The sequence below is a fragment of the Gallus gallus genome, chromosome Z (genome assembly GCF_016699485.2).
Source record: "Gallus gallus isolate bGalGal1 chromosome Z, bGalGal1.mat.broiler.GRCg7b, whole genome shotgun sequence".
Taxonomy (NCBI): Eukaryota; Metazoa; Chordata; class Aves; order Galliformes; family Phasianidae; genus Gallus; species Gallus gallus.
Window position 1 is genome coordinate 69,836,704 of NC_052572.1, and position 18,492 is coordinate 69,855,195.

Sequence of the window (18,492 nt, forward strand, 5' to 3'; positions counted from 1 at the left end):
CTGTTAATATCCCAAGTATGGTTGTGTATGTTCAGTGAAACCAAGATGTAAACAAAACCACCGATCACTTATCTCACAGTAATTCCAGAAGTGACAAAAAATGCCACACATAACCAGTGGCAGGAAGCCTACCTGAAGGTAGACTAACCACTCACTAATGGAGAACCCCATGAGTGCACGTTGCAGCAGCAGTGTTCAACCTTTTCATTAATGACCTAGATGACAAGGTAGAGTGCAAGTATACTGACGACAGAAAACAGACACATACAACTGACACATCAAGCAGTTATGCCACCTTTCAGATGTGCCTTAACAGGCTGGAGAAACATAAAGTACAAAGGCATGCACCTTGTGAGGAATGACACCAGGCAAAAGTACATGACAAGGAGCATCTGGCTATAAAACGGGTTCACAGAGAAGGAGTTGGGGGTCCCGGCAGACTGCAAGTTGAAAGTGAAACAGTGATGTGCCGTTGTAGTAGAGAAGGTCAACAGTATTCTGGGCTGCACTAAGAGAAATGAAGCCATTGGGTGACAGGATAAGAGACAACTGGCACAGCATCTAAGAAAATTCTAAACTGTCTTCGAGTAGGTACCAGGAGAGGATAGGAAGGGACGCTGTCCAAAGGGACTGGACAAGCTTGGGCTCACAGGAACCTAATGAGATTCAACAAGACCAAGTGTTACATTTCAATTGAGACAAACCCACACATGTGTATGGACAGGAAGAAAAACTCACTGAGAGCAGCCCTGCTGAGAAGGAACTTGCAGGTTCTGGTGGGCAAAAAGCTTGTATGTGTTTAGAGCCTGGAGGGTCAACTGTATCCTGCTCTGCATTAAAAGTGGGTGGCCAGCAAGGAGAGGGAGGGGATTGTCCCCTCTGCTCTGCCCTTGCGAGGTCCCATCTGGAGTACTGCATCCAGGTCTGGGGCCTCCAGCACAAGAATGACGTGAGGCATTGGCACAGGTAGTGCAGAGAAGCTGTGGATGCCCCATTCCTGGAGGTGCTGAAAGCCAGATAAGATGGGACCCTGGGTAGCCTCATCTACTGGAAGGCAACCCTGCCATGAGGAGGGTGGATTGGAACTTCATGGCCTTTAAGGTCTCTTCCAACCCAAGCCATTCTATGATGCTATGCTTCTATGAGCTGTATGAATAAGTTTCTATAAGTAATTCTTCACTCCTATTGAATTGTTAAAACAAATGTCATCTCTACCATTAAAACAACCAACTCCTTTCATTAAAACATTTTTGAACTTTAAAAATTATATGTGAAGTATTTCTGGAAACATTAAAGGAGTCATTCATATAATTAGATGATTAGCCCCCACCTATGTTAACGGGTCTTCACTAAAGATCTACTGATCTCCAAAAGGCTTTTTATCAAACACTAATAGTCACAATATCTTGCGTGAAACAAAATGGAAAGAAAGGCATCTCTAGGTCAATAATTTATCCGCTTGAAAACTACAGCAAGAGATCCAGTGCTTTCACTTGCTAAGGAAGTTGTACTTGTGTTTAAGATGTGCTGAACAGCTTTCTTTATATCTGGAAGACCATAATCTTAAACAGTCCTTCACCTACCAGATAATAGAAGACTACAATAAATAAGTTAATAAAGTTTGTTCAGACATTGTAATTTGAAAATACTTGAAGACATTTGTCAGAAAAGTGCACGTTTGTTCTGTTCCTTACTGAGCTCACTCTGCTTCCCAAGAGAATGGATAAAACTCTAGGGACAGGAGAAAGATTGTTTTTGCCTTTCACAGATAGACATCCTACACCAAGAAACATTAGTCACCATAGGCATATTATGTTGGCACTATCATAGCTTGAAAAAAACATTTCCATTACCTCCTTTAAAAATAAGTGCTGTGTACTGAATCTATATAATTTGCAGAAAACAACACTTGAAGAACATCAGAGTTCTTGAAATTCTTCCACAGAAACTCTCCAAAGAAGAAAAATGCTATCTTCTGCCTATATGTTCAACAAATAAGTATTTCTGAATTTTTCTTTCAGCTGCTGAAGTCAATCACCTAGGAAGACACCTAGTCAATACGATGAAATCATGGATACACCTATCCAAAAAACAGAATGTAATTGCTGTTGAAAAAAGAGAAGGCCAATTAATTAACAGTTTCTCTCATGCATAACCACAAGCAGAATGTGAGTTGTTCAGAACTGTATCAGTCTGAATTGCCACAAGTACACGACTGTTAAAAAAATACTATATAACTATGAAAATCTCATCACATATTATGGCTAAATACTGAGAAATTACTGTATTTATACTTCCCTCCTTTACCTTAGCCTTTGTTGTTGAAAACTCTTCTGTATGATTTGTTAGTATGACACCTACGTTAGTGGAGAGAATTCTGCTAATCCTGAGTAAAGAAAAACATTACCCAACAAAGAACATTCTCCACATAGAACAGGAAAAAAAGGTTTACTGAATAATAGTACAGCATCACGCCCACATAGTATCTGTGTAAATGTATACGAAGTGTATGCTATATTTCATCAAGGGTTAGCACAGAGAAATTGCTAGTCTTTCCCTTTCTTATGCATCTCATTCCAATTCAGTGCAGCATTTATGACACCCTATTCTCACAACTATTAGTATCAGTAACGTGATCTGCAAACACATTTTACCTCTGTGCTTCCATCCCACATACAGACTGATTACAAAATGAAAGGCTTACTCACAAGTTCAAACCTCAGAGTATGCTTTACTCTTTTAGGGCCACAGATATCAGTACATTACAAAATTAACAGCCATAGGAGAAAAATAACAACTTTGTGTAACCTTTTGATATGTCCACAATTTCCTTTTCATAAGCATACCTGCAGAAAAGCACTTGTATGTCGAAAGCAATACAACTGTCCCAAACTGCTGTAACATACACAGCTTCAATTCCTTGGACTCTCATGCTGCATTCCTCCTGGTGCTGTTCTACCTGACAAAGACAGGACTCTAACTTACTTCTGTACTGAATGCAAAATGTATTCTGTCCTTACTTACTAAGAACATGTTATTCATTATGCAGAAAACTAGAAAACTATCTCTGATCTTTTACAGTCAATGACTTTTCTATTGATGATCAAGAGTTACACACAGTATCATTCAAACCATACTAATAAATGATAATGCCAGAAGGAAATGAAGATTTTCTGGATTGTGTTCTGGTTCAATATGAAAAAATAAATAAAAAACATTTGGTAGTAATGGATTTCCTTCTGAATATATTTGCCATCTTTTGTGTCCGAGTGTTAGTAATTTCACTCTAATTGATGATGATAGTGTTCGTGTTCCATCTGATCTGAAATGTCAGCTGCTAAGTGTGGAGAAAAGGACAGTGCAACACTGCAGTGCTCTGCCTGCCCCCAGGCTGCCCTCTTCTGCGCACACAAATGCTCTTAACACTTGGACGTTACTGAGAGGTACACTTAAGTGAATACTTCCACTTCTTCTTTCAATTAGACCTTTGATTTTTAGCAAACAGCTTAACCAGCATTTTTCAACTTGAGAATTAACAGTCTGAATTCACAGAAATGTGCTTTTTTTGCTTCATTTGGAGGGGAAAAGGGAGTGTTGACAAAATCAATGAAGATTTACAACATCTGCTGCTTTGCAGTATTATAATTCAGGTACCCCACTCCCCCAGATCTTCCCCTCCCCATCAAGTACCTTATGAACATGCTTTAATCAGAGCAGCTTAGGAAGGATTTCAGGAAGACATTGTGCCCTTCCGTTCAGCTCAAAGCAAAATCAGCAATATGCAATATGATTTCACAAAGTTATTTGTTCAGGCTGTTTGTGAAAACCACAACCAATCACAACCTCTGTAAGCAATGTTCAGTCATCCTAAGCCAGACATTCTAATCCTAAAGCTCCCAACAGTGGTTAAATGTATTCCAATGCAAGTAGACTGCAAATTCTGAGCTACTTTTTCACTTGAAGAAAGAAGGGGAAAAAAAAAAAAAAAAAAAGGAAATGCTAAACCTTCCTTTTTCAGTGCAAGATAAATCAATCCCCTGGAATATGTCAGTCAGCAGTATCGGTACCTTAGGACAGTTACCCATCCATAGGAGCCTCTGCAATTAATTGACTGGCTGAATCTCATTCACTTAAGGAAGTTATCAGACTTCAACACACAGGAATTTCCAATTTTTATTTAGGTATTTACTCATTACGCCATAATGTTTAGACTTTCCAGTTTTGAGGTGCTCCATTTTCATCCAAACTCAACTTTGTAATCGATATGATGCCGTCCAGGGTCACTTTAGGTGATGCCATTCAGGGTCACTTTAGGATGGCTTTAGCATTAAATGAAAACTTCAGGTTGCCATCATAAACAAAATTTTTCACCATCTCTATTTACTACTAATAAGGCATCCATATTGAATTGTTATAAAAATTCAGCTGGTATACCTGAACACATGTACAATTCTAAAATAATAAAACATTAGCTCTACACAAAGAGTTCACATCTTTTCCCTTTCGAAGTCTAGCCATTAGCAGCTGTTACAGGCTGCTCAAAATAAATACTAACACTTATAACCTCATTCAGAAGTTAAAAGATAATATTCCTTCATAACGTTTCAAAATATAATATATCTATATTATATAAAGGACATTATATAGATAAAGGATACGTGTATATACATATATATATATAAGGATATTCTGCCAGATAGCATAGTCTTAGAACCAAAGTTACGATTATTACAGATGATGATGATTAGAGAAAATTTTGCATGCCCTGGGGGAATTCTCTCTATAATACTGGCACAGAATCATAACTGATTCATCTCCCAGATTAGTGCAACTTATCTGCTTTTTGGACAGGGTAAAAAAAAAAGTATGAAGAAGTATGAGTGAAAGCGGATTAAAATGTAGATTTGACAGTCTTTTCCATCTGTTTCTCCTATAACTGTTCTTCTCAACTGCGCAAGTGTCAAGGATAATCAAGTAAAAAGGCCTGGAGTAGCATACATCATTGCCTTTTTAAACTGAAGAAAGACTCTGCAGTTTTTACCAGTATAAAGTTAAATACGATCATGATTCAACATGTTCTTCAAGAGGGACAAGCAGGAATGTTCAGGCCTCTCAAAACAGAATGGAGAGCAGTAAATTGCCACAGAGGAGAACTAGAGTACTGAGAAATCATAGAAGATGTCACATTTCTCATCTAACAGTAGCAGAGAGGCAGGGGATTTACTCTGTGAATCTTTAGAAAAACGTTTTTTTCATTTTCTCTGTTGCAGCTCCAGTTAATTCTACAGCATCACTCTGTACGTAGATGAATCAGCTGAAGAACAGAAATTAACTATATAAGCAATCTTGTCAGCTCAGAAATGTGAACTCACCCCATCTGAGAATGTGATTCCACATTCCAAGCTCAACATTTCATAATATTTCATGGCTATTTTCTTATCCGGTCAGCACTGCATAACATACTTTGAAACAGCTTTCTGGATCAGCAAAGGTATTTTTAGTTAACGTCCATTTCTCCAGTTTCTTTAAAAAGGACTAGAAGTTCATTAAAGTACATTTGGTTTCAGTGCCTAAGTATTGATGATATCCTTTAGATTATCCACCAGTGCAAGGCCAGTACCAAGAGCAATGAAGCTGAATTCTCAGTTATTTCCAAGAAATGTGTTTAAGTGGAGAGAGATGGAAAAGTTTCGCCAATCATTTCACTATAAAACTTAACCTTATCAAGTTCTGAGCTGTGACTTATCTTCAAACGAATCTCTGTAGTACTGCTCTTTCCAATAGCACTGGTGTAATTGACAAGATGTCATCAAGTGGGAGGGCTCCACCACAGATCCACCACCAGCTACAGGTGAGCCCATCAATCAAGCCAGTGATGCCTCTGGGAGAACACAGTTAAGAAAGGGCAAAATAGGATCCAGAGTCATATGTTAATCCCAGTAGGCAGCTCAGCGCTATGCAGTCACTCCCTGCCTGCCTCTCTCCCCGCAGGATGGGGAGAGAATGAGAAAGGTGAAGTGCAAGAACTCGTGGGTTGAGATAAAGACAGTCCAACAGGTGAAGCAGAAGACATGTGCACAAGCAAAGCAAACCAAAGCAAAGGTCAAAAGAATCCTCCCTTTCCAGAGGGAGGAATTGTATTTATAAATTTTGCAGAAGTGAGTACCATAATCTTTTAATGTCTAAAAATATATGAGTGGAAGCCATTATGCTTTCATCTGCCACCTCTTTTATTTCATAAATAAGCCATGACAGGAATGGCAGTATCTTGAAGGAAAAAAAAAAAAAAAAAAAGTAGCTCTCCTACAATGGTTCTGACTGTCACTGAAAATTTGATTTTGGGTTCTTCAGTATGCAGGCAGACAACATCCATATTTCAAGTAGCAGTGGGTTCATGTACCGGGTAAATGCAAGAGGGAAGGCTAGTGGAACCAAGAGAGATGCTGCAGTTCAGGATTTGGCTGTTTTGGAAGCGTGGTCTTGGGAAACGGTTCCAAAATTCTCTCAGCTACTACACAGGTACAGGGCCTTTATTCTGCATACCTGCTTTCATGAGAGGAAAAAAATAAATATGCTTCAGCCTCTACACTCGGTCCATGACTAGCACTATCAGAACTGATACAAGCTTTGTTATCAAAATCAATGCTCCCTTTCTAACACTGAGCTAACACCTTCTTCGAATGTCAAATACTGCCAACGAGCAACTGCAGCTTATGCTTCACAACACAACATAAAACACAATGCTTCCAAATGCAGTATCCAACACTAAAGGTACGTAATTTCTTCATTTTTAACTTGCAGTTCTACTTTTCAGTTTTCATATGTAACAACAAACTTATAAAGAGACTTTTTTCCTTATTTCTGACTTTACTGGCTCAGTTTTGCATGCACTACGTCTACAAGCTTAACTTTTCAAACTTTGATTTCTTATTAAGTCCTATGATACGGTCATTGCTTTACCTTCTCCAATTCTGTTAACTAGGTGAGCAAGAATCAAAATTTTCTTATGCTGCATGCCATGTTTGTAAAAATTTGCACAGCCATCCAGAATGTGGCTTATCTTTCACGTCACTGCTGCTAATACTGAAATGCACCACACATCCCTCACTGTGCTCACATCCACTGTTTGGCCTCCATAAAGATGCAGCAAGTGTTGATGAATGTCAATGGGTGTCATTTTTTCTGCATGGAGGAATTCTGTAACACAACTTTGTTCCCTCTGCACTTTCATGCCAGATGCCATTCTGCCAGACTGCCCCTCTGCTGCCATCTGTCACACGGCAACAAAATGAAAGAGAATAGTGGCAGGAAGGTTCAGCCTCTACCAACATTCACCTCTGACATCATGGGCCAACATCATAAAATAGGAGGCATTACTTTTGAAGCAGATATCACATTTAAATTGTCTCATACAGTTATTAGCTGCTTGAATTTGATGCAGAAGTGGATGTTATAAGGCAAGAATGGAGATACATGGACAACTTTCACACAAAGGACATGTAAACTGGCAACTCATCTCTGTATTCTCTACCAGTTTCACATTCTCAAAGACTTCACGTTTTTATGTCTTCTACAAATGTTTTGCTTAATAGGAAGTTATAAATTACACACTATGATATCATGTAAGTCAGGAAAGAATACTATGATTTACCAAATTATGACACAAAGAGATTTTTTTTAAAATAAAATCTACAACCTCATTCTCATCTATGAGTTCATAAACAGTGAAATATCTGTTCTTGATTTCACATTAATGAAAGCACTGTATGTCTGAACTCTGCACTTAAGATTAGAAAAATCATAGCCATTCACTGTAAAGACTCAATTGTTTTCACTCAAATCAGATACAGCAGCCAGTCTTATAAGAAAAATACACACATAAGAAAGGAAACTATTTCAGTAGGTATCACTGCCAAGTGGATGAACCAACAAGAGGTTCATCCACTGAATTTGAGATTCATTCTTACACTTCTGCGCATATTTTGCCTTTGCAGAGGAGGTACTAAGACTTCTCATTTGAATCAACGTGCCCGGCAAAAGGTTAAATATTTTCCAAATGAAAGAGGCAACAAATGACATAAAAAAATGACTACTTAGTATTATTGCTAATGAAAGCTAAACCAAAGAGAAACAATATGAAGTTAATATGTACAGCATGAACAAATTCCTACGTGTAAACAGTAACAGAGACTGACATAGTCAGTTGTTCTGAGGACTGAATCACAGACCTTAGGGTTGACACTTCTTTGATCAAGAACTAAAGCTACAGTAAAGCTACAGTACATGACTGACTTGTTAATTTTTTTTTTTTTTTTTTTTTTTTTTTGTATCAGGCTGTACTTATGGCAAAACAGGAAGATGTAATCATTGGAAAGTTTATCTATGTAAGGATTGCAACTGAAAGTCAAAATAGGAAAGGTCATGTTACTCAAATTCTTTTCAACACTTAAGGTCTTATTGCTCCTCAAGATTCATTTTCAAGCAGTGCATTTGAGAAGAGGGAGCATGAGACACATTTAAAAACATAGATTTAAAACTCTAAAAACCTAAGAATTTCCTGACATGGCAGCCACTCAGAGGAAAAAATGATATATATATTAGCTAAGAAGTACACACATGTATCTTCTCAAAAGCCTGGCAGAAAAAAAAAAAAAGAAATGCTTCAGTGCCGTCATTTTCTCAGCTCAGGATAAAAACAGTAATTACATTTTTACATAGATTTATTAGAAATTAGTGTCAATTTAACTCAGTGAAATAGAGACAACTAAAATACATCACTGCCTTTAAGCACGTGATTATGCCAAGGTGCAAATAACTAACTGTGCTAATTAGAAATCAAGCCAAATACCTACAAAGAAAGAGTTTCCTGCAGACAGCAATCACACTGCAAGAAATCTCTGACAAATGAAGGTGCAAGATGAAGCACTGGGTAATGAATGTAAGTTTCATTAGAAGATCATACTTTCATTTCTCATATGTAGGCTTTAGAAATACTTCAAAAAAGGGCTAAGAAAAGTCATTTCATAATGTTTCTGAATTACCACTCTCATTATGAAGTTGTAATATCAATAGTTAATCAAAATTATAATTGGGACAAATTAGGCAACAAGTGACATTCACATTGGCAGACTTTTCACAGCTTCATCCTTGTGAGATGATGGTTTGACAAAACTCGAAGTCTTTCAGGAGACCTTTTATTCTTGAAGTTGTATTCCTTGGTGTATTCCTTTAAGAGACCTCCACGTCGGTCCTCAAGATGATACGCTAGGGATTTTAAGAGCTTTGTGTGTCTGTTAGTTTCACACTGCTGCATGATACAGGTTATTTCCTGACAGCCATATAAACTTTGCCATTATGAATGTTATCTCAGCACTAGCGTCCTTAGAAGCAAAGACATCTCACCATCATGATGATCTTTAAGGTCCCTTCCAGCCCTTCTCTGATTCTATCATTCCACTGTATCTATATTTCTACTCTGGTCTGTGTATGCACATGTGCATTACAATCATATGACAATTAATACTGCATTGTCTTTTGATAACCACAAAAAACACACTATTAAATTACAACTTCATACTCTTGTTGTTAGTTGGAATCCCAAAGCAAAAAAAGCATTTGCTGTCGTGTCTGGCACAGATATGTACGCCTCTCCATACTATCAGTATCTGCTCAGTCTGCGAACAGAAGACTGGGATTTCAAAGCTAGTGAGTTTCTAAAGGCCTTGTGAAAATACACAGCCACTAGGTATGGTGGACTGAATTTTTCTGAGGTCTCACTAAAGGACTTGGAGACCTAAGTTTCTCCCTTTGAAACACCAGTGATTGAACAGAAAACGCTGGAAAAGAGCTACCTTGGCTGCAAGCTAATAAGCTAACTTGATTATAAACACAAGAGAATTTATGAGTTTTCAGACACTTTTGCTTACCTGTAAAAAGTCACATAAATATCACAGCTTCTTAAAGAACAAAGTATGCCATGTTGGCATGCCATGTTGTTTTTCTCTCTCTTTCACAAATATGCACTGTGAAGACCATATTACAATAAAAGTTTTCTCCTCTACCTCGGGACCTTGTTAGTAGCGTTCTCTGCTATCAAGTCTCATGTTTAGAAATGTGATTCAGCAATCACTGGTTTCGTGACATGCCAGCATGTAAAACAGAATAGATAAATTTGGAGATAATAGGGATTCATGACTCTCTTCTTACTCAAATGCTTTGTCATCTGTCAAAACACAAATATGAGAGTTCAGAGGAGGCACTACCTTTGTTATCCATGGTCTACAGTATCTCAGTGAGAATCAAAATCTCCTGTGAACTTTAAATATACTTTTATTTATTATTTCCTTCCAGGTGTGAGAAGGAGACTAACACACGGACTCTGGGTGGTGGGATTTGGCAGCTGGGGCTGAGGGCAGCCTGTCTCCATCCCCACAGAGATGCCCAATGCCTGGGGCTGGAGTTGCTATGGAATCCAGTGGAAAGTCTATATGTAAATTCAACATATTCAAAGCTCAGGAAGAAACCATTATTTTGCTGAGTTTGTATGAAAGGAAACAGAATACTTCCAGTCACAATTGCCATGTACTTGTGTAGCAGTCTATACCTATACAAAACCACGTGCAGTCAAACGAGAAGCATAATGATTTAAATTAATTTTGCACTGGCAAGAAAAATGAGTAGTTGGTAATACAAACAGTGGTTAATACCCTATGCTTTAAAAAAAGTAACAGAATGGGACTTTAGCATGAACTATGAAGAAAGTTAAGCCTGATTCTGAAGCAAAATGTCCTTTTGAGACATTGTAGTAAAATCATGAACTAATTTTGTATATTCTTCAGGTACAAGAAATCTGTCTGGCAGGAAGAGGTCGCTCATCTGCTACATGTGCAGCTTGGAGGGAGTACAGACTTTGTTCAAAGGACCCAGCCCCGTCATCCATTTACACATGGCATCAAAAATGGAGGGGGACCCAGGGGTTCCCTGTATTCAAAGTTTTGCTAAAGAGGGATGCCCAGCTTTTCCAAATATTCCTTCAAGCAATAAAATTCAATAGAAGTGGTGCACAGATTGAGAAAGCAAGCGTTTTAGCAACAGACAACAACCAACTGGGCTTGTTTTGATACTGCCTCAGCATTTACACCACCTTTTTCTTTTTCTTTTTTTTTTTTTTTTTTTTTAATTTGAGCATCAATAGCCCATTAAACACATAATTTGCCTGTAGCACATATTGATTAGTGAGAGAAATGATAAACCATTGTAAATAAAAGTATGAGTCTTTTGGATAATAATCTTCCAGCTCAATACATTGATGCAGGGATGTTTTGAAATAAGTACATCAAAATTAATTTGTCTCAAGTTTAAATGACTGCTTAGATAGCCCAGGACAGGCATCGTTTAAACTCTGAAATCCATGATGTGCAATATAGCTACACAAATTTCAGCTTTTTACACTCAGATAATGGCACTGATTACCATACTAGAGAGGATGTAAATTACTACTGTAACATTGCATTTCACTGCAGAAGGTATCCATAACTGCAAATATATTGCCACTCCTTTAGCAACAGATAGTTACGACTAGTGTGAAATACTGGGTAAAATGTTGCCTATGGAGTGGAAGAATAACAGTAAAGTTTTACAAACTTGTACATTTTCAACAATACTTTCCATCAATAATTTCAAGTATGGTCTGACAGGGTATGGGGCAGTCAATCTCCTCCCAGCTCACTTGCTTTGTATCTCCTCAAAGACAAAGATAAAGCTCCTGGGGGTAGCTATCCTCTGAATTGCTCTGAATGTGGGAGGAGGATTTCCTGGAAAAGAATGAACAAGTCAACAGATAAGCACAAGACATGAGATCTGGTCAAATACAGTGAATTTCACACTTCCAGTGAAGTGCAGTAACGCTTATTATGGTGATTGGTCAGACTGTCTGCAAGATCAGAAAAATAAATTAGCTTCAAAGAAGATACTATCCAGAACTTCTTAAACACCTTGAAGGTAGTATTGTAAGATATAACTAAGAATATACCACGCAGCATGACTCTTCTCTGACACAATGGAGCCTACAACTGCACCGAGGTTAAGACTCTTGAACTGTGAGACCACCACATGTGAGGTGGAGTGATGCAAAAGAGAGATTTTCCAGCCCAAATTCAATGCTTAAGTGAGTAAATGCAGCTTTTCTTTTGGTTGCTCAGTTTCAGAAAAATAATAGTAATTCAGAAATCTTTCCAGATATTCTATTTCAAAAGCTTTCAATAAACACTAAAAATTACTCACAAATGGATGAAATGAAATAAAATCCCTGTGGAACCACATAATAACAAGGTATCTTCAGCCCCGTGAGACATTTTGGCTAGTGCTCTTACTCCTAGGATTTTATCAACAGGACAACACGCAGAACACACCTGGGCACCAGTGGATTCACGGGAAGCTCAGTTACTAGTATCAGGAGATTCGGGGCAGGATAAAGTCTCTTCCAAGGTCTAGAAGGAGGAGGATTTCCAGTATCTGAAAGCTAACGAGAGGCGCACAACTTAGTTCAGATGGCCACCAGACTACATGGGATGGATTCTCAATAGAAAGACCTCTACAAATGAAATGTGGCTAAGAGACTTTTAAATAGATGACTAGGTTTACCTGCCTGATAACACAGTTGTAGCTAATTCCAGCAATTCAATCTATTTATTATTTCATTAATGTCTTCTTAGGTACACTGGAAAAAGAATTTGTTGGTAAGTGTCTGCTTCTTAGAGAGGATGATTTGGGCAGTAAATGAAAGAAAAATATAGGAAATAAAAGAAAACACATGACTTTGCAGTACAACCATAATGATCAGACTGTTAAGCGCAGGTGACACACTGCCCTACTAGAAGACTTCTATCCCTAATAAAAAACATAACCTACCCAAAGGAAAATGCTGAAGAAATCTTAACAGGATACAATGCATATTAAAAATGAAAGCAAAAAGGAAAATGATGATAACAGTGAATGTTAAAAGGTGAATATGATTAAAAGATGGGCTTACACATCTTCAGTCCGGAGATGAAGTAACATCACCTATATAAAGCAGCTTCCAAATTTCATTTATTTCTAAAACAGGAAGTTAAAAAGTGTTGTGAAAATGAAATATGTATCAGGATTTAAAAAAGGTTAATAAAATAAAATAAACTAGAAGACAAAAAAAATCTGTACTTGACAGAATCATCGCAGCTGATGACTAAGCTGATTGGTGACAGTGTTCCAAGTCCTTTCCAAGAAATATGCTGCCTGTTCTGAGAAAAGTAAAGGACTTCCATATCCAGGCTTATAAGGACAACTTTTCGCTAAACTAGATTTCCTTCTCCCAGTAGGTGGCAGAAATTCAGTCCTGCAGGAAGCAGCTTTTCCTCATTCAGATACTGTTACAGACTGATTGACTGAGGTGCCATAACTATTTCTCATGAAACCATCCACCTTTTCCTGATGATTACATGTTATGTCTCATGCTATTATTGCAGCAGGAGGGCAAGTAATCACAAGAAACAAAAAGGGAACTATTTCTCGATGCAGTTTCTCATGAGGACGGTGATAATTTGCCCCTGAATACAAAGAGGACAGCTGGAATTCAAGGTTTATACTTAACACTATTGCCATGAAAGATGCATTCCTTCAAGTCCATGTGGGAGCCACACTGTGAATTCCAATGCCTTTAAAAGAGCCTGCACTGCGCCTATCAGTCAATTACCAACAGTTGTAATTCATTACAGTTTTCTGCTGGTATGCCTGGTCTTGGTGATCTGCTTTGCAGCTATTTTCCCTATTATGTTCAGCCATCTTAATAAGCAATTTCCTTTCAGAGTTCTAGCGAAACACACTCAGGTGAACTAAATGTGCATGTCTTCACATGTCCTGATCCATATCTCTTCCAGAGGCAAATAAAAGTTATCAAGTTAAAACTTTAACAGGCCTTGTAAATAAGTTGAAGCAATTTCTGCCAGTTTTTTTTACTACTCAGAACAACTGAGGCGTTTATGATTAACTAGGCTGTTGAGGTACTGCACTGCATGTACAGCTTCTTAGATGTGGGCAACAGTCAGAATTAAGCAAGAGAAATTTAGAGTAGTATTTTTTCTCTTCCTGTGTCTTTCATTTCCTAAGAAGAGCCTTTCTTTTCAGAAGAATGCTGCGTTGATCATAATCAATGCAGAACTACTAAACTTTCCTACAGTTAGTTTTCCTTTGGATCTATCCTGGAGGCCCCTCAAAAGCAAACAAATAAAAACAAACATCCAGATTTAGAAGGGACACTCAACAATATAAGGATAAACAATCAGTAAGTATACACATGGAAAGCAAACTCATCGCAGGGCACAGATCTGAGTAACTGGGGTGACCACAAAGACTCAGTAGCACTGAGCTTTTGCCCAAGAGAGAAAATCCACGCTGTGACACTTCAGCAGGAGTGCAGTTCACAAACATCCTTATCTCTACTATTAGCAAAAAAAAATTTCCTTTGGATGCAGTGACTTCTTAAGAAAGACAGATCATGGAGGAGAGATTTATGAAATGCAACCAGTGTTCATCAGGACAACTACCAGAATGAAGGGGTGGTTTAGTCCAGTGTAAATAACAACAAGAACAAACAAGGCAGGATGTAGTACGAGTAATGCTTACTTTCCAGCATGCATGTTTAAGATAGATGTGCGTTGTTTAAGTCTCTTTTCTATGCTGTTTAAATCTCTTCTGTGTTTTTTTTTTTTTTGGGGGGGGGGGGGGGGGGGGGGGGGGGGGGGAATTATTCTGTTAAGATCTCAGTCTATGCTGTTAATTAATGAATTTCTGGCTATTTCTATATTTCAAATGAATCATTTCTGTGTAGTGTAACAGCTAGCTGAAGGCTCAAACACATACAGTATTTTGGGGTTTTTTTTGCTCCCAAGATTTGGTTTATCAATACCAGCATTCTGCTGGCTGTACATCAGCTCACTCTCAGCTTATAGCAAAGGGCACCCAGTTGATTCTTGTCAGAAACCTCAGGAGGGAAGACTTATAACTGTACCTGGAAATTAAATTTCTAAAAACACTGTAAACGAGCAAACAAAGAAAAAAATACAACACTTTGTTGAGTAGATCTTTCTCACAAGTTTTCTTATACCCAAGCTCTAGAGAATCTAGAGATTCTTAGCATAAGTAATGGAAACAGCTGAAATCCAAAGTTTGATTTATACTACTCATTAGGAATGAGAACTCGACTTAGATCTTTCAAAAAACTGATTACAGAGAAGAAACTGTTTTATGACTAAGTTTTTCTAGAATGCATATACTACTTACAGCTATGAAGGACAACACATAACAGGCTTAAATAGGGATAGTTAAGAATTTGAGTCCCTCTCACACAGAACATTAAAACCAATTTCCAGTAAGTGAATTAATGTATTTTGTTGAAAACAGTTCATTTCCTTTCTTAGTAAGCATATTGTTGTTTTCTCATGTCGCTTTTTGTTTTGGAATACTAAGCTGAAATCTGACAATTAAACTGGAAAATGACAGCTCTTTTAACTTCATTATTAAAACATAATATAGTAATGAGGTATTCTTGATGTCTCAATAAAAGCGGATCTAATTCCCAAACGAAACTCATTTTGTCAAACCACATCTGGTATAACACTTCTCTGATGGCCAATTGCTTTATGACAGTTATATCCTATTTATAGATTTCCTCTGTAACGTTTCAAGTCAGAACTGAATACACTCCGACACGCTATGTGCGTCTGCAGCTTATTTAAAAATAACTTTTTTTTTTTTTCAATAAATGCAAACAAGGAACTCTCTTGTACAACAGCAATATACAGAGAGCCTCCTGGTAGTTATTTTATTATAGCTTCCAGAGGCAAGAGAGTAGGCAGCGAAAACAGAAGAGGAAGTAGCTCAAAGAGTGATGGAAAAAAATGGAAACAAAGCAACAGAAGCATTAGGACAAACTAAATCACAATCCATGAGGTAAAGCAGAGTAAGCCCCTGTGTGTAAAGCAACACTGTTATGGAAACAATAGCACAATGCTGAGGCATGGCCCATAAATCCAGTATGAAAGGGGCTCGGAATAGCTTAATATCGCCAGACTTGAAAATGAAATATGAAACCAAAGATATCCATTAAGACTTAGAAAAAAGTTTTTTCTTACTCTCAAAATATGGGTTTCTCCAAGAAGAATGTAAGGCAATACAGCATTTACAGTTTTAGCATTACTTAGTCATGAAGAAGCCATGCTACCAAAAGAGAGCAAAACATCCGCCATTAAGAATACACATAGAATAAGACATTTGATATGGACACATTCAGACAATGAGAGTCAAGACAGCCTCATCTCTGCCTCAAAGCAAGGTCAGTTACACTCACAACCAGAGGTAAAAACACTACCACCTCCTCTGGTAAACTGTTGAAGGGCTTCCTTAATGCCTTGTTCACTCATTTCCCAAAACAGCACAACAAATCCCACCCAAAGCATTACGTATGCAAATAACCCTGCTTTCTTCAATACACCTAGCTGCTTATACTCAAGCTTATTTATCAAAAAAAGGGGTTCATTCATGAATTGTGTTTGAGCTTATGATCCATAATGGCTCTTTTCTAAAGAACTGACAGTTATTTATGTTTGTATAGTTGACTGTTCATGACTAAGTGCAGTACCTCGCAATTGTCTCTGTTGAATTGCCCTGGATTTCTTTCAAGAAATTTCTTTTGTTTTAGAACAGTTGGAAATCTAGTCCCAGAATACCTGCAATATTTCCCAACTCCTTGTCATCTACAGATTTGGAAAGTATACTTTCTGTTCCATGATTCATGGTGTTATTCAAAGTACTAAAAATAAAAGGAATGAGATCAGAGCCCAAGCAATATATCTCTCCTCACTCACTTGTGGGTCAGCATGTCACACCTTGACATTGCACTGGTCAGATGCGACAATCAGCTTCCAGAGGACTCAGCTTCTTTGAGTCACCCCTGACTCCCTACTATTAGCTGTCAGCTTCTTGCTTTACATGGTCTTAATTTATCACCATGCATGGCTACCATTTCCTGCTGTTTTCTAATTACACAGTGCACACCAAAGGTTACCAGTATGCCCTCCTCCTACGCTATGTTCCCCATCTCCTTTGATACATCTGTTCCACAGTCCCTGCAATGAGCATCCAAAGTGAGAATTCACACTAAAAGCTAACAAACTCTACTTGATCAAGACTGTGATACTGCTGTCTTAAGTTTAAATGAGAGTTAAATAAGTTAAATATAATCAATGTTCATTATTACTCTTTTCACTTATCCTAGAAGCCAAAGACCTAGATTGCCATGTTAATCCCTTTAAGATTTTTCAGTTTTCTTGAGGGGAAAATATCTGCTGGGAAAAACAAAAACAAACAAGCAAACAAACAAACAAAAAACCAGGAAAGCAAACTACAACAACAAAAACTTTCCCACTTGCTCTTTCCATTGTATATGTCTCTCTTTTCCCCACCACATGTATTTCCTTCACCACTGAGCTGGGCTCTAATTTGTAGGATATAAATAAAAGACCTCACACTGCCATACGAATTTTGAGTCCCAGTCCTGACAAGATACTCAGTTGAACTACCAATCTGTTTCAGTCACTTTAATACCATTCCAAGACTAAATTATACATAGATCCAATTATCCACTTCTTTTACATGCCTGCAGAAAGCCTCTCCTGGGTGAAATGTATTCAGATCCAATGGCAGAGATCCTTGAGTACCTCAAAAGTAACCTAGTGCCAGCACTACATTTTTAGCTTGGAATACCCATACTTCCTATTACTCATTTCCTTAAATTCTTAAAAGCTCATATAATATGTACAACCTGAGAATAATTAAGCATTACAGTTCCAATAAAACTAACAATGAACAGAATTCCAAAGATTTTTGTATTGCATAACATTAGTAATGTCTGACAGCTTCACAAGTTAATCACGTATGTCAATACTGTGAATATGATTAAAAAACCAAATGTATGAGTCAACAGCAGATCTAGAAAGGAGATATATAAAAAACACGCTGATAAATAATGTTTGAAATATTTACTGATAAAAGCCATATTTCAAGACAACTCAAACATTTTTTTCCCCTGAGTCCCACTGGTTTCTTAGATGTTTTATTTGAAGGAGTTGATTGCAGTTAACAAACCACAAGCTTATTTTCTTCAAATCCATACCTATTTTTAATAAATCTCTGTTATTTCAACAGCACAGTCTCATGATATTTCTACTCAATAGTGACTCGAAGCAGAAAAGAACAAGAACAAATAACTTTTCTTGAACTCTATGTTGATGGATTTGACAAGCCAATACGTATTAATGTTGACATCTACTTGATATTATAAGTAAGAATGAAACTATAATATTTGTCTCATGGTTTGAATCAATACTTCAAATGTTACACCTCTGGGAGAAGAAGAAGAAATACCAAAAAAGGCTGAAAAGACTGCAAGGTTTCACAAAT

General features: G+C 37.5%; 1 long non-coding RNA gene and 1 other non-coding gene across 2 annotated transcripts in view; both read right to left on the minus strand.

The window, feature by feature from the left end:
• LINGO2 overlaps positions 1 to 18,492 on the minus strand; it is a 318,294-nt gene that overhangs the window by 262,874 nt on the left and 36,928 nt on the right. The gene's annotated exons all lie outside the window — the stretch shown is intronic.
• On the minus strand, positions 8,293 to 13,919 carry LOC121108452. The gene is made up of 2 exons (XR_005842971.1): positions 12,411 to 13,919; positions 8,293 to 11,813 (listed from the first exon to the last, which is right to left on the minus strand). It is a non-coding gene; the product is annotated as an uncharacterized LOC121108452 (long non-coding RNA).